The 16796-nt window shown below is 36.3% G+C and overlaps 1 protein-coding gene across 2 annotated transcripts in view; it reads right to left on the bottom strand.

The window, feature by feature from the left end:
* The window catches only part of LOC135717513 (uncharacterized), a 99773-nt gene that overhangs the window by 20616 nt on the left and 62361 nt on the right, over positions 1-16796 (bottom strand). The window contains exon 6 of one of the 2 annotated variants that reach the window (XR_010520323.1): positions 4155-4231. The exons of the other annotated variant lie outside the window; for it this stretch is intronic. The gene's annotated coding sequence lies outside the window, so the exon portion shown is untranslated. Of the gene's footprint in view, positions 1-4154; positions 4232-16796 lie in introns of those variants that run through there. 2 annotated transcript variants of the gene reach the window in all.

The raw sequence follows: 16796 nt of genomic DNA, 5'->3' as shown, positions 1-16796 counted from the left end.
ATATGTAATTCAAACTTAAAACACTGCATGATGTCCTAAGTATAACATTGATGGATTCTCTTCGTCGACTCTTTCGTTAGTAACTTTCTTGTTGTGTTTGTCGTATTAGATGCTAGATAAAAGCTTCTTTTATCGATCTGTGTTCTGAAAAAAAAAACCTTCTTCTTCTTCTTATTCGCATTTCAAGCTTATTGCTTAGTGCATATTAGCTTATTGCGTGCTCTTAACTTAGTGTTCTGAATGCACTTCCACAGTTATTAATTGAGAACTTTCGATGCCAATACCAATGCATGAATTTGTATATTGTGTGGCAAGCACAAGCAAGCACCGGGAATCGAACCCGCCACCTCCAGCTTGGTAATACCGTGCCTTTACTGACTAGGCTATGAGGCCCCCTGGCTGAAAATACCTGGGAATGTATTTACATGGCCGAGGGGATACAAGGAGAAAGTCGACGAAGAGAATCGGTCAATGTTATTTAGGACATAATGCAACGTTCAGCTTGAATTGTTTCGCTTAGCTATAGCAATGTAAAGAGAAAACCAATGAAGAGAACATTGCTACGCTCACTGTCGAATTTCAGTACCTAGCACTGCAAAAAAAAAACTCGACGGTACCTCTATTTATGCTAAGAGAATAACATTGTAAGTCCCTCCTACTTGGAGAATTATGCAATTGAACGGCTTGCTATGCCCCGCCCCCATCAACAAAACATCCGGGATTTTATAAACCGTTCTATAGCATAATTTCCCAAGTAGGATAGACTTACATAGCTAATCTAAAAGCATAAATGGAGGTCACGTCTGATAATTTCCATTTAATTATAATTTAATTTGCAAATTTTTATGAATTTCTTTTTTTTCTCTGTGGTGTTTTTTTCTTACAAATATCCACACACCCGCACAACTTTGAATGTCGAGTTTTGTTTGAATTTCGTGTTAACATCTTTCTGGATATTTGTGAACCTCAATTTTCATAAACTGCTCCCTTTTTATACCGGTAAACGGCAATGTAACATGTGTGAGCCAAACTCACGTTATTTTTTAGGTGACGAACTTTCATTTTTACAACCTTCATCCCGTGCTTATACCCTTGATCACATTTCATAAGGGAAGCATAAAAAAGAAAGAGATATCGCAAGAAATTTTCTCTATCGTACCTGTTTTGTAAGACATTAAGTGGGAGTTGTTCCACCAATGACCCGATGAGACAGCTTATAGAAGTTACATTTAAATTCAAATCCCTGTTCATAAGTTTTTCCTTGATTTTGTTGAATTTCGATGAAATTTTTCAGACTTTCCTGATGTTATTTGAACGTCTCTGAGTTTGGCATTTTTTTCTGAAATTCTCAGATATTTCATAAAGTCTACAGTACTTTCCTAATGTTATTTAATTTTCATCAAAAAATTTCTCACGTTTAAAGAAATTTTTGCAGAGCACCATTGAAATTTATGTAATTATTATAGTTCACAGAAATCTTTTGAGGTTCGTAGAACCTACCAGGAGGACATTGAACCCCTAAAGCTCACAAAACATCCCTGAAGTATCCAAAAATGTTTCTGAAGTTTAAAGAACTGCTCAGAAGGTCGAATCACATCTTTAAAGTTTGAAGATTTTTTCTGAAGTTTGTAGAATTTCTCTAAAGTTCAATGAACTTCTCTGAAAGTTGTTTAATTTCTCTGCTTCTTTTGGAGGAACTTTTTTAAAGTGTTCAGAACTTTCCTAAAATTCAATACAGTTCCCTATAGTTCTCAGAGTTTCCTAGAAAGTCGCTGAGCCTTCCTGAAAGTTTCCTTAAACAAAATATGGGAACTGCAATTAAGTTCTAGCAAATCTGTAGTAACTCATTGGGGAAGAGTAGCTAACCTCATGTGAGTTTCATTCTTGTATTATTGGCATTATCGGTTAAACGATTTTCAAACAAATTCGTCATGGTTGCCAGAATTTATTTTTGATCTCACCATTGAGTAAAACATCTCTATTTATTTTTAAAAATTCAAGCGAATTTTCCACCCCTTCAGGATGTTTTGGTGGCAAATTCCACCTTCGCCACCTTCTGAGTATCGAAAACAAAACTTTCGGATACATACTATCTCCTTTATTGAACTCCGGTAAAAATCTTCCAACGATCGTCGCTACTGTGGCTTGATTTTTTTTACGTAGTCGCTTTTTCGAAGCACAACAAGCGAGCTTTTTATTTTCTTATTATTTTTTTTTATTTTTCCAGGAATTTTTGTGGAAACGTTACATCTATAAAAAAAAAATACACTAAAAAATAAATGCCTATTATGATTACGTGTCTGTCTTGGATTGTCCTGCTAGTTTCTTTCTCTTTTACTCTTATGAGGGAAGAGAAATCAAACATGATGTTGTGCTACCAACGAATATTAATTGATTTTGCCCAAAGTCGACATAATTAATATGGATCTTACTTAGGAGTCCAAGAGAACTTCTTTAATGCCATTTGGATTAATTCATTCAACTTTTGAGCCGTATTTAAGTGCATTTTTTCAATTCATAATAGTTTTGTATGGTCAACAGTCCATAATGAGGGCGTATATCGGTATAATCGGCTTTTTAAACTTCAAAACACTTTTTCTCAAAAAACCCAAGATGAAATATTTTAAAACCATTATAGATTTGATTGTTGGGATCAATACTAACATCCTGTGAAGAAAAATCTGAGGTACATGAATGTTGCAAAAAAAGTGCCTTCAGTCATAGCGTCGTGACCATCGAACGTGATACTTCTTACCTGCACGCAAGTGTGAACATTGAGGCTTGCTATATTGCAACAGAAATTGTTCATACTCTATAGTATGACGCGCTTGACATAGATGGCCCACAGCGACTCACGAAGCGCTACTGATTCCGATCAGTAGCGGTGCGACTTCTTCCTCCTTCTATGGATGCTCGTGTGGGGTGCAGCTCGCTGCTTGCAGGCAGCCTTTCGTTGTGTACTGGAGAACAATGTTCAACGCCACGTGTCAATAGCACTGCTGCTGCTGCTGATGATGATGCCGACAACCGGACACCACCACACGCGGTGATTGGAAATGAATCCGATCAGCGGTTGAGGCCAGCCTTGATAGCTAGCTGCTTGCGGGGAGCCTTTCGTTGTGTACTGGAGAACACCACCACTCACCACGCGGTGATTGAATAAACATCGTTTGGGGAGACCGGATGGAATTCAACTTTGAAATCTGTGTTAGGAAAATCGCTTTTCGCAGGCAATCGGTGATAATTTTAATTATCATAGCATAAATGGTAAAGTCTTGAATTCAACAGATGCATATAAATATTTCTGATCCATCCGTGGTAAAATTATTGAAATTGCTCCAGGGGCAGCTGAGTAATTAACGTTCCAAATCTTTCATAATTTTGTTGCATGTTCCATTTTTGGTTTTCACAAAGTGTACCCCCATATAGAAAACACAGACGTAGTCCTACGTCAAAATTAATGTTTGATTGGGAATCAATAGTTGATCTGTCAATGTCAATAGAAAAGGCGTTTAATATCCAGAAACTTTCCCAAAGACAACACTAGTCAAAAATGCAAGATTCACGAGATAATGACGTTTGCCCGTCTTTGCACACTTCTGGACCACTGTTTGGCAGTGTCCAAATACAGTGCGCAGTGCCCTGATGCCACCTCGTTGATAATTTTAAAATTTGAATACTTTGTCCTCTTGCAGTTCTCAATATGTGAATAATATACGATGATAATTTATGAACATGGTTACTTATGAAGTACTCGAAAATGTCGAGTCGACATTCTCAAGTTCAGGGATATTACACTTACAGAGGGTCATTGCCACCTCGTTGATTATTTTGCAATTCTAATCCTTCGTTCTTATGAAGTTCACGATATGCAAATATTTGGAATATCACCTACATGAGATCTTAAAATTCTTATGCTTCATCCTCATGATGTTCTTGACGTTCTTATTTCAGTAATATATCCCTTCCAGAGGACCATTGCCAAATCATTGATATTTTTGAAATTCTAATAATTCGTCCTCACGAAGTTCTCTTTCTTATGTAATACAATGTCGCCCTTATATAGGGTTTTTGTCAGACCGATCATTTCTAAATTCTATTGTTTCATCCTGGTGAAGCTCTCGATGTGCATATTTTTTGAAATTGCGACTTACCTGTTATTAATTTACTTTCACAGTACTGGGTGAATCCCCGAGATGAAGATCCTACGAAGGGTCGTTCGTCAATGATCCTGCAGAGCAAAAATGAAAATTAATATCACGTCAAATAGGATGCAGTACAACCGCGTCGAAAATATGGTGCATTTTAAAATTTTCCTGTTTTACGATGTTGATGAAATGTTTTTGTAGTAGGAATTGATCGAGAAACCTTTGAATGTGGTGGATTATTGAAAGTAGCTTTTCGGTATAGCTTAGCTTAGCTTAGACGGACTGCACATATCAATGGTTGCTACTCCGTGATTGATCAGAATCAGTGAAATTGCACACTGAATCGGTAGCCTTAAGTATGCACCTTAAGAATTGATAAAACGATCCATAAAATATTGGAAAACGTTGGATGATCCATAAAACATCGGAGAAAATCATTAAAAAATTGTGTATGATCCATAAAAAAATATCACTTTTATCTATATTTTATGTGAAATTTAGAAACACAATTGTAAAAATGTACTCGTGAGCACTCGTGTTTATTTCAGTTACCGTGGGGACACAATTTGTGATTAGCCCCGGTCCTTTTCAAATTGTATCATTATTTATGTACGGTCCATATTGTGGGATAGAGGTATCCACCTTTAGTTTATTGTACATCCTAATATGTACTCAACTCTGCGTCAGTACATCCCTGCTGTTCTTGGAGATTAGTGTAGACATTCGGTCAGAGTTGAGCTCGATTATCAGTGACGACTGCTGACTTTACTGGAGGTAAGACGTGTGTGCTATGAGCAATCCCACATTTCCATATGCTGGGTGATTACCGGTGAGAATCTTAAGGACCCACATTGGCGATCCTGCCAGAATCACAATTCTAACGAATAAACGGATTGATTTATACCTAATCTAGTCTGAATCTGAAAAAAAAATTAAACTTCCAAGCCCAAGCGGTAATCACTCAGCGGGGAAAATTAAAAGTGAGGTTATATTCTACCGTGAGTAAGCGCATTTGCTGACTGAAACAGCTACAGCTACGTGTGAAAAAAATCAGGTTGACGAAAACTAACTATCGTAAGAAATGCGTGCCTAAGGTGCGTTTCGGGACGAACGTAAGGCAGTTTCAAGCATCCCACTAGCAATGTTGGCTATTTAGCGCGCTGGAAGAGCCGCTGAAGCTTGTGTTAATTTACAGGAAGGAAATTGACCACCGCGAAGGGTGGATGCCTAGGGTGCGTTTCGGGACGAACGTACGGCAGTTTTTTTTTTTAATTTTCAGTGTATAGATAATAAATACTCCAGAAAAGAAAAGTGGAGAGTTTCGCTGGCAAAGTTTGACTGATAAATGTACCATTTAATGTGTGTTCAATAAACGGCAGAAAACCGATTTTCAATATGTTGCGTTGTTTTCAAGAAAAAAAAATCCAAACTTTCGCTTTTTTTCGGTCTTGCAGGTAGGCGTAACCCCTTTAAGCGATGTAATTTTAAAATGGTTTTGGTTTACTTGTCATGTAATATTACTTATTTTTTGCTGTGTATGGTTTGAGGTTTTTAATTGCAGAGCACAAGCAAATTAAAGATATTGGGCACGTGTTGCCAAAATTCGACTCTTATTGTACTGAAAATTATAAAAAGATAAGTAGACAGTAGATAATTATTTTACATGCGTGTTATTATGCCCAGTGCAGTGTGCGGTGATAAGAGAAGTAAGTGATGAATCGTTTAAGGATATTTTTCTTTTCACAAAAATAAACATCGATGTTATATTCCCCCAGTTTGGTTGACCCATCCATTCGTTCAATTTTTTAATTGTTTAACTATTTTCACTATTTGAACTAAACACCATAAAATTTTGCGATTTATCAGTAAACTGAATTCAAATTTGGGTTGTTTTCATTGCCCGTGCAGTTTAGTAAAAAAAAAGGCGTAGCCCGACGTAAAAAAAAGAACAAACACAAAAATCGCAAAATGCCTACCTTCACTTATCTCGGCACGCTAGTATACAGCGTGTGGATGGTGGTGACGACGATCTTGGTAAGCTTAGGATGGTGACGTGGCTGTGAACGGCTTGTTGAAACACTAACACACACTTGATCACTTTTAAACACTAAATGCATTGCTCGAACAAAAAATTCAACTAGCTTGGCCCAACGCTCGACTTAGAATGAATGTAACTAGTTGAAAAACCCAATTTTTTTTTTATTAGACAGGCCAGATAAGCTTATCAATTGATATCAGCAGCTTCGCCCAAGTTCGATAACAGTCTTCACGAAACATAGACGGCGTTGAGCTTGAGCTACAATTGACCATTTTGTCAAGCAGTTTCGGCGTAACATTCTACCAGCGATTTCACAAAACTGGACCAACTAGAAGAAAAAATCTCAAAATAATGTTTTATTTCAAAGTTCGAGTGGTAGTAAACGTCATTTTAACTGCTCGAATGAAGTGGTTAATTTTTTCAGTGCACGTTCATGGAATGCGCGTGCTACCGTTCGAACTCAGGTGCATTCTGCACATCGAACGTGATACCAACCGGTGAGAACTCTTGTTTATTTCAGTTACCGTGGGGACATAATTTGTGATTAGCCCCGGTCCCTTTCAAATTGTATCATCATTTATGTACGGTCCTTATATTTGGAATAACGGTTCACATTCATCGAAAAATCGATTAATCGATTAACGAAGCGAAAAGTAAAATATTTGTAATCGGTTATATCATGCCGATACAAGCATTAATTTCTCCAGAAGATCATCACCCATCGTTTCAAACATGTGCTGAACTCTCATTGGTGGAAAAATGACAGCGCAGTGAAAAAAAACAATCGATTAGTTGTTGATCGAGTAACTAAAACATAGGACATCTCTGATTTTGGTGTGATTGTTTTGATAAAAAGGTGCGCCAAATTTCATCTCAACCGAGGGGGCAGCAAAACCACAAAATTACCTTGCATACGGGGGGGTATTAATTGGATGAAAGACACCGTGAAAGAGGGCACTTTAATTTTGGTTGTTTAGGAGTATTGAGGTAAATACATATTCGTTATCTGCATTAAAAATGGAACCGAAATCCAAACTTTCATCAATTTTGGTACACTGGAACTATTTTACATAAGTACAATTACATTAGCAAAAATCACCATCTTATAGCTCCTTGGTGCGAGCGAGCTGTCAACGAATAGATTTAGTGTCAATGGTCAAAAATTTAAATCTTGATTTAAAAATCTAAATGAATGTTTACGGGATCGATAAAAATATCCTTGTGCTCAGAAAACGAAGCTCAATAAGATAATGTATAAAAATCGGTACGCACCTCTCTGTCAGTCAAAATTGGATTCCTTAGCAACAAAATTAAGGAATGACACCGATAATGACCATGCATCAGAACCCTAGACTTAATCCCTTCAAACTAGGGAACAACGAATGGAAGATTAGGAATCACATAGATAAAGACTAACTAGCTCATTTTTTCCTTGTTTCAAGATCATCATCGGTGGGCAAAGCCGAGTCTTGTCACTATCAACAAGGCATAAAAAATAGCAAGGACTAAGATGTGTTCCTTGGTGTAGTGTCGATCATAGCATAATTACCTATACTTGTATTAATCTTGAAGATATTATACCTGAACCAAATAGATACATTGCTTCTACCGCTGAACATACCTTTGTATTAAGAAACCTTGAAGCAGAAATAAAATAGTTTTTGTCGATCCAAGGAACCGGAACGGACGCGTGTATTTATATATTAAAATTCCGATGAACCGAAACCCTACAGTGGCGACTAGGAAAATTTCGTTTACATTCAAGTCGTTAAAGTTGAAAACAGCGATTACCGAAGTGAACATTATTGAAATTTTTTCAAATTTAGTAATTGGATAAATTTCAAAGTTACACAGTTTAATTGAGTGAGCTGCGGTAAGTGAAATAGAAAAGGAATTGTTGTAAATACTTGCCTTCAAAGTGCTTTGTTCTATGTTTTTTTTTGAATTGTTAAAATAATGAAAACAGAGAAATAATGGTCGTTTTAGTGAAAATCTGAGCAAAATTGTTGAGCGATGTGATTGCAAAAAACAAAATGGAGTCGTAAAATATTTTAATGAGTAATGAAAACATCGGAAGTTGATTGTGAAATATGGATGCTATGGCTTGTAACGGTGAAAAGCGACCAGCATGTAAATAAAGTACGCCATTCGGAGAAGCCATGGGTAAATTATTGAAGATAAAAGGCTCTTAGATATGGAAGCAGAAGCGCAAAACTGTTACATCATTTAGAAATGTGATACCCTTGAGAATAAATAACATGGCGTCATCGTTCATGAAATTTGGGATCAGAGAGGCAACAGAAAGGGAACGAGATGTAAAAAAAAGGAGGAACCTAAAATCAAAAGGGTACTGAAGTATATTATACGTGGGTCTGTGATGGTTGCCACTTTCACTGGGATGGTTGTGTTAGTTCACGCACAAGCTATGCAGAATGAAGATTCAAACTAGTATTGATGAAAACGAGTTAAATTGGAATAGTGAAAGTAAGAACAAAGCTATAGAGTATGGCTGGATGCTCTTGTGGTAAAAATTCCATGGTTTGGTGCTTGAAATTAAAATGTGTTTGCTAGGAATGGGCGTTTTGAAACAAAAAATCGATGTTGTCGAATCGATTCGAAAACTGACTATAAAATCGATCCTCTAAAATATCGAAAGAACAAAAATCGATTCGAGTAAAATCGATTTTTTTCTTAAATATTTGAATTATGCTTTATAATCTTCTATTAGACGAAATATTCCTCTTCCTGTTGTTTTAGTGTATGTGTGTGAGCATTTATTTGTATACAACCAATTCACAAAAGCAATTGCACTCTATTTTAATCGTGGGGGGAGACACATCTAAATCTCAATTCTAGATGCTCGAAAAATCTCACACTAGCTAATCAATCTTCTAAAAATCTTTTTTCATATCTCGCATCTACTTGCATCGCGCATCATCTTTTTGCAGGAAATCTCCCAAATCGTGATAAATCTTCTTTCTATCTACTCAGCGTACGCACAGCTAGCCACAGTAAATCACAATATTTCCTACATCGTAGATAGAGTCGTCCCCCTCGATTTAAATATTGAAACCGAATTATTAATAATATTGCGAATATTTAGCTTCACAGTTAGAAATACCTAATTTTACATGTGACGGAATCCATCTTTGACATAAAATATGAGACGTAAACAAACATGTAACGTAAAATTAAATGCTCCGAGATAGAAAAGTTCGTTACTCGACGAAAAATACGTTTTGTTGAGTTGAATTTTACGTCTATTATGACACAATTTTATGTCAAAATTGACGCTCGTATATGTCAGGCTCAGAGCACCTAAATTTACATGATTTTTTCTAAGTGTGTTATACAACTTCAACTCTACACTCTAACTTCTGCTTACTCACCAGGTGAGTCGATCGTACTCACTTTCGTCCGATGTATCGAGTTGTCAAAAATTGAGTAAACGAGAAATGTCAAACTGAGTAAAAGCCACTCAGTCAGCAAAATCCTGGACTTGAAAAAAATGCCAGTCATGTCGGAGGAAACCTCATAGAAAATGTTACTCAAAACCGGCTGAAATGCCTTCAGGTAAGTACGAATTGCTTAGGGAAACGGTGTTGGACCGTTTTTTGCTCCGGTAGAATGAATCAGGAGCAGGCAAGTTCCATTTCCTTTAATAAAAACAAAACAAAAACTCTCCCTGCAACTGAAAATACCGGCGAGTGGATTTGACTCAGTCTACGTGACAACGTAGTTTACTCAAAAGTGAGTCAACATAAGACTACTCAATTTTGAGTAGCCATACTTGCCGCTGAGATGAGTACATTCGACTCAATTTTGAGTTGACCAGAATAAGCGTGTATATATGAGCTTTCAAAATCTTCTGTACACACTTAGAAATTTTTAAAGAAATTTGTAAAATTTTACCGAAATCTCAACAGCTGAACGTTCAGTAAACAGTTTCGCAGATTTCCTGTAATGTTTCACAATTATCTGTGAATTTTTCACAGATATCTGTAAATAATTACAGGAAAACTGTAAAATTGTTAACCGAACGTTCAGCTGTTGATGAATTTTTAAAGAAATTTGTAAAATTTTACAGAAATCTGTTAAATAATCTTAGTGTGTAGGTATTAAAACTCACCTTTCCAATGTTTTTTTTGCATCAAGGAGTGCGTGTTTTTTTTTGCAAACAAAATCAGCTGGATGAATTAGAAAGAATGGGTCCAAAGTACACACAACATAAAAAGTAATAAATAAATAAAGCCCAAGATTGAAAGAGTGTTTAGCAAAATTTGAGGACGATGAAATTAAAATCGCATGATTTTCAATAAAAACATATTTTTGGGATAGTGAAATACCATTTTGTTTATCTTTTTTTTTTCAAGAATTCAATGATAACATTTGATTCAACATAATCAACAACAACATAAAAAGAGTTCGGCGATTTTATTTTCTCCTTTGGTAATTTAGGCGTTTTATATTTTTAAAGGCTTTATAAAAAAGTTTAAATCTCGATGAACATTTCAAATGGTCCTATCTCTTCATCGACTTTCTCTTTCGTTAATAACTCAGCTGCAAAACCTTTCCCTGTTGTATTTGACGTTTTGGACGCTAGATAAGAACCTCCTTTATCAAACTATGTGGTAGAATTAGCGCGAAATCTGTTTGCATAGCAGTGGTTATGAAAAGAGAAAGTCGATGAAGAGAATCGATCAAAGCAGATAGGACCATTTGAAATGTTCATCGAGAAATGAGTAAAAAATCGATATCAACTTTGAAAAATCGATTCTGTCAAACATCGAACAGAAAAAGATCGGATGAAAAAAATCGATTTTTCGAGGCAAAAAAATCGATTCTGTAAAAATCGCATCGACATCGCCCATTCCTAGTTTGAGCGGAAAATGCTGGTGTATGTGTATGTGTATGGAGAATTTTTTTGATGTTGCTACAGAGTTGAAGAGAAAAAAAAAACGAAAAATGGTTAAATGATAAAGTAAGTAAATGTGCAGCGGGTATATCCAATAAGATTTTCTATTGAATGTAAAATGGTGCAATGAGCGGAAGAAGCACTGTAAATAGGGAAACGGTAGATATTTCTATTATTGGCCAAAGCACATTAAGCCGGATGACAGGGTAAGTCCATTAATTTTCTTTATTTATGCCGTGGTAAAAATGGAAATTGTATTGAGGGTGAAATGGTAAGTTTTTGATTGATTCGTGTAAAGTGAAACCAAGAAAGAGGTTTTGGTTCATAATGAGTCAAGGGCCGAGAGCCGGATTCTCAGTTGAAAAGCTTGCGAGAGTAAGGTGTAATGAGCCGAGTTCTGGATTCACCTGGAAATAATAGTACTGCAAAATTACATTGAGTTAATGGGACAACGGGCGAAAGTTTTGGATTGATTACACTAGTTTACAAAACAACATAAAAAGTGTGAACTTTAGTGGTTGACCAACGTTTCTAATGCAAAATCCTATGCTGAATTCAATGCCGTGGTCAGAAAAAATGAAAGTAGAGCCATTTTTGAGATATACAAAAATTTTGATTTTTTGAAATTTGGACAAAAGTACGATTACTAAAATGTCAATATCTTTGGAACTAGTGCACCAATTTTAAATCTTTTCTTATGAAAGTGAAGCGAAATAAATTTGCTATCGTCACTCGGATATTATGTCTTAATTAAAAATTTAATTTTGAAGTCATTTAAAAATTTACAGCATTTTTTTTTTTTTTTCCTGCGAATTTTCCTTTAACATCTTGTTTTAATCAACATTTTTAATGGGATAAAAAGATTCAAAAAATCATTCCATAATTTATTCTTAAAGTCCATTAAAAATTGGGGAAAATGAGCCTTTAATGGATGAAATCGGTTGGAAATTGTCGAAGTTACGAAATTTTTTGTAAAATCATGGAAATTGAATGTTCCAAGATTGGCTGTTGTCTCGCTCCTAGGTTCATGCACCACTTCCAGTAAGCCTTTCTGCGGACGTGTACGCATACGGTGCATTTCACTAACACTACCAGCTGTCGCGCAAAATTAAATGGGATATTTTCAACAATATAATTTACGCTAGTGTTTGTGAGACCGCTCGGCGAGAACCTAACGCAACCAACTCAATTTGACAGCTTTCTTTCTTTAACATTGCTTAACGATGTATACGACAAAACGTGAATTCAAGTGTAAAAATGATCCTCAAAAGTTTTGTTACGCGTGTGGCAACTATATATTTACAAAATCGGTCAATTTCACTGCTTCGTTGCAAACTGCATACAGGCTTTATTTTAAAATTGATCCTGGAGACTTTGACGAACCGTGGATTCCAAAAGTATTATGTAGTTCGTGCAAAACGTGCTTGGCTAGGTGGATGTCAGGCGCAAGGTAAATTGATTTTTTGAATAACTTTGATATAAACAATTTATGTACAGCATGGTAGTGCTTTGTTCTTTCCTGATCGACATTATCTTACTTCATCTATTTTTGATAAGTGTTAATGTCTTACTTACTAACTCACTTATTTGTTATCTGTCAGTCGCTATTTGTCCTTTGACATGCCCACCATATGGCGTCGACCGTTTTGTCATGCAACGGATTGTTATTTCTGCTTGACAAAAGTTAAGCAACAAGGACGTCACAAAACAGTTGAGTATCCACAAGTGGCTTCTATGACAAAACCTGTTCCACATTCAAGTTCGGTCCCGTATCCTGTTTATCCAAAGCGGAAACGAGCGCCCTCTGTTGAATCGACCGTTACAAAAAGTGAGGAGGAATTCAAGGAGGAATGCGAGGAAGACTTCGAGGTGGAATTGGAAAGAAACCCAAAAACTGTTTACACAATCCGAATTTAATGATTTGGTGCGAGATCTCGACTTATCGAAGGAGAAATCCGAATTGCTGGCATCACGCTTGAAAGAACACAACATGCTGAGCAAGGAGGTCAAAATTTCTTGTCACAGGAATCGTCACAAGAAATTTGACAAATATTATTCTACAAAGGACAAGGCATGTTTTTGCCATGACGTAAACGGCTTGTTTGAAGAGTTTGGTGAGCCATATGATCCAGCTGAATGGCGTTTATTCATCGATAGCAGCAAGTTGAGCTTGAAAGCCGTTTTACTGCATCAAGGGAATGAGAAACCTTCTATTCCATTAGCTCATGCCGTCAATATGAAGGAAACGTATGAATCTATGGCTCTATTGCTCAATTTGATAAATTACAATCAACACAATTGGAAAATTTGTTCCGATCTTAAAATCTTAAAGTGGTTGCCATGTTGATTGGATTGCAACAGGGATACACAAAATATATGTGTTTTTTGTGTAAATGGGACAGTCGAGCTCGTAAGGAACACTACGTCCGAAAAGATTGGCCAAAACGGGATAATTTCACAATTGGTAAAGACAACGTTAAAAATGATCCTCTTGTGGTAAAAGAACGCATAATACTTCCACCACTACATATAAAACTTGGGCTATTCAAAAATTTCGTCAAAGCGTTGCAAAAATAAGGGCCGGCATTCCAGTACTTGAAATCAGTATTTCCAAATTTATCTGACGCAAAGATAAAGGAAGGTGTATTTGTTGGCCCACAGATCAAAAAACTGCTCAATGATTCCGCATTCAATACAGTTTTGACACCAAATGAGGAAGAAGCGTGGAAATCGTTCCAGCGTGTTGTCACAACCTTTTTAGGAAATTTCAGAAGCCCAGATTATGAGGAAGCCGTCGATGAATTGCTCAAAAATTTTGAGAAAATAGGTATAAATCAAAAATATTGTGTTTGTTACATATAATTAATTTCAAATCCTTTTATTTCACTGAACACAGGTGTGAATATGTCTTTGAAGATACATTTGCTACATTCTCACATGGATTTTTTCCCGGAAAATCTTGGTGACGAGAGTGATGAGCACGGCGAACGTTTTCACCAACAAATGAAGATGATGGAACGTCGTTACCAAGGGTTTTGGGATGAAGCAATGATGGGTGACTATTGTTGGTTTCTGATTCGAGAAACAAGTTCAAAACATCGAAGACAAAGTCATTCGATTCTCAATCATTTTTAATAAAACCTAAATAAATTTCTTTTGTATCAACTCGGTTTTAAATCCTGATATGCCTTAATCAAATTGATATGTAGAGAAAAGAATCTCATATGAAAACTTTACATGCGATTTGGATGCTTACAACGACACCTAGAAAAGGAACTCTAAAGCTGTTGTATTACAGCAACATTTTTAAGTGTTTTACAAAAATGCTCATAACTTCGACAATTTCCAACCGATTTCATCCATTAAAGGCTCATTTTCTCCGGTTTTGAATGGACTTTAAGAATAAATTATGGAATGATTTTTTGAATCTTTTCATCCCATTAAAAATGTTGATTAAAACAAGATTTTAATGGAAAATTCGCAGGAAAAATAAAAAAAAAATGCTGTAAATTTTTAAATGACTTCGAAATTAAATTTTTAATTAAGACATAACATTCGAGTGAACGGTAGCAAATTTATTTAGCTTTATTTTCATAAAAAAAGATTTAAAATTAGTGCACTAGTTCAAAAGATATTGACATTTTAGTAATCGTACTTTTGTCCTAAATTCAAAATTCAAAATTTTTGTATATCTCAAAAATGGCTCTACTTTATTTTTTTCTGACCACGGCATTGAATTCAGCGTAGGATTTTGCATTGGAAATGATCATCACCTTACCGAGTTCAAAAATGCTGTAAACTAGTGTTATATTACTACATTTTGTGTGAAGTAAAACTAAGAATGAAGTTTGGAGTCATGAACAGTCAAGAGTTGAGAACCGGATTCTCGGTAAAAAAAAAGAAGTTTATGACAGTAAAGGTGAAATGAGTCGAGTTCTGGATTCACCTGGAAATAAGTATAACACAAAATACCTTGGCTAAATGGGACAACGGGTGAACGAAATATCGACTCAAATGTCAAATTGTGTGAAATGAGTTAAGCAAAATGGATTCACATTGGAAGAATTAAATCACAATAATAAGATTTAGATTGAATGTGGACCCATAACGTATAGTATCTGGATAGGTATGAGGTCATGGGTTCAATTCCCACTCTAGTTATGGCTAGACACTGGTACATTGAATACATGTTGCGAAACTGGTATGTTATTATTTTGAACCACAAATGATCAAGACGGTTACAATCTTAATTTTTTTTTTCTATAAACTTAAAGGGTTCGTAGTTCGTGCCTACTGATGAATCAAAAAAAAAAAAAAAAACAGAATATCCAAATGGTTTAGGTATAACGAAAGGGAAATATTATCTGACAAAAATGTATATTATGTACCATAAACATACTTAATCCATATTACAGTGATCACCATTAAAACAGAGAGATAATTGCTTTTGTTTTATATGTTTTGGGGCTGCGGTTTTTTTGTTTAAATAAAAATCCTAATGATTCAACGAATAATGCACTTCCGAAGACAAACTAAAATTAAAAAATTAATGGTATTTTGGGCAAAGTGGCTTATGTTAATATTCTTTTCATAGAGATGGAGGCGTTTGGACCAGTCAAGCAATTTGACACCAAGGTAGACCAATATCAGTTGGCTACAGAATGGCGTAAATGGAAGCGCAGCTTGGAGTACTATTTAGCTGCCAGTGGACCAACGCGAGAAACGGAACCAACTGCTGCACCTCGGTGGACCAGATCTACAGGACATTTTTGACAATTTGCCTGGAGTTAATGACGTCCCTCATGTAACTCCCGACCCACCATTCTACGATGTGGCTGTAAAGCAGTTGAATTTACATTTCCAGCCATGTCGACGACGCACATACGAGAGACATGTTTTTCGGCAAATTTCACAGCAACCAGGAGAACGTTTTGGAGACTTCGTGGTGAAGCTACGGGTACAAGCAAGTCGGTGTGACTTTGACCAGGAAGGAAGCGTGGTTATGGAAAGCATGATTATTGATCAAATTGCAGAAAAGTGTCTCTCCTCGGCACTCCGTAAAAAAAATTCTGGAGAAAGACCGGTCTCTAGGTGAAGTGGTAGCTATCGGAAAGACCATTGAAGACGTTGAACAACAATGTAAGGAACTGGTTCAAAAAGAAGGTGAAGTCAGAGCGTCGTCGATCGCGAATAAGGTGCATCAACAGCCTTCGCAGCTTTTGAGAGCTTCATACCAACCTAATACAGAACGCTGGTTCAATCCACGATTCAATCCTCAAGCGCAATTCCGGCGACAAAGCTCCTATGATCAACCACGATTCAAAGAAGAAGCAAAATGTGATTGGGGTATTCTTCGAAACCAAACATTTTCTGGACCTGCTGGAAGTTATCAGCATAACGCCGACAATAGAATTTGTTTTGCGTGCGGTCGTCGTGGACATTGCAAAGGCAGTCCAGCTTGTATCGCTCGAGATGCCCAATGTCTTAAATGTCGGACAGGTGGTCATTTTGCCAAGTGGTGCACGAAAAGGATAAACGAGCATTCTCTTCAAGATTTAACTCCAGCAAAACGCATTAAAACAGTAAATGAATCCACCGAAACGCAACATACCTATCAAGACGTGTCGGGGAAAGATCAAGATATTTGTTTCGTTATGGGAGAAAATGTGTTCCGTTTTAAGGTGGGAGGTATTGA

This window comes from Ochlerotatus camptorhynchus, unplaced genomic scaffold, assembly GCF_037179485.1.
Source record: "Ochlerotatus camptorhynchus isolate MF236.1 unplaced genomic scaffold, CSIRO-AGI_Acam_v1.1 ptg000060l, whole genome shotgun sequence".
In the NCBI taxonomy this organism is placed as follows: domain Eukaryota; kingdom Metazoa; phylum Arthropoda; class Insecta; order Diptera; family Culicidae; genus Ochlerotatus; species Ochlerotatus camptorhynchus.
The sequence above is the reverse complement of the archived record's forward strand: the minus strand, read 5'-3'. Positions and strand labels throughout refer to the sequence as shown.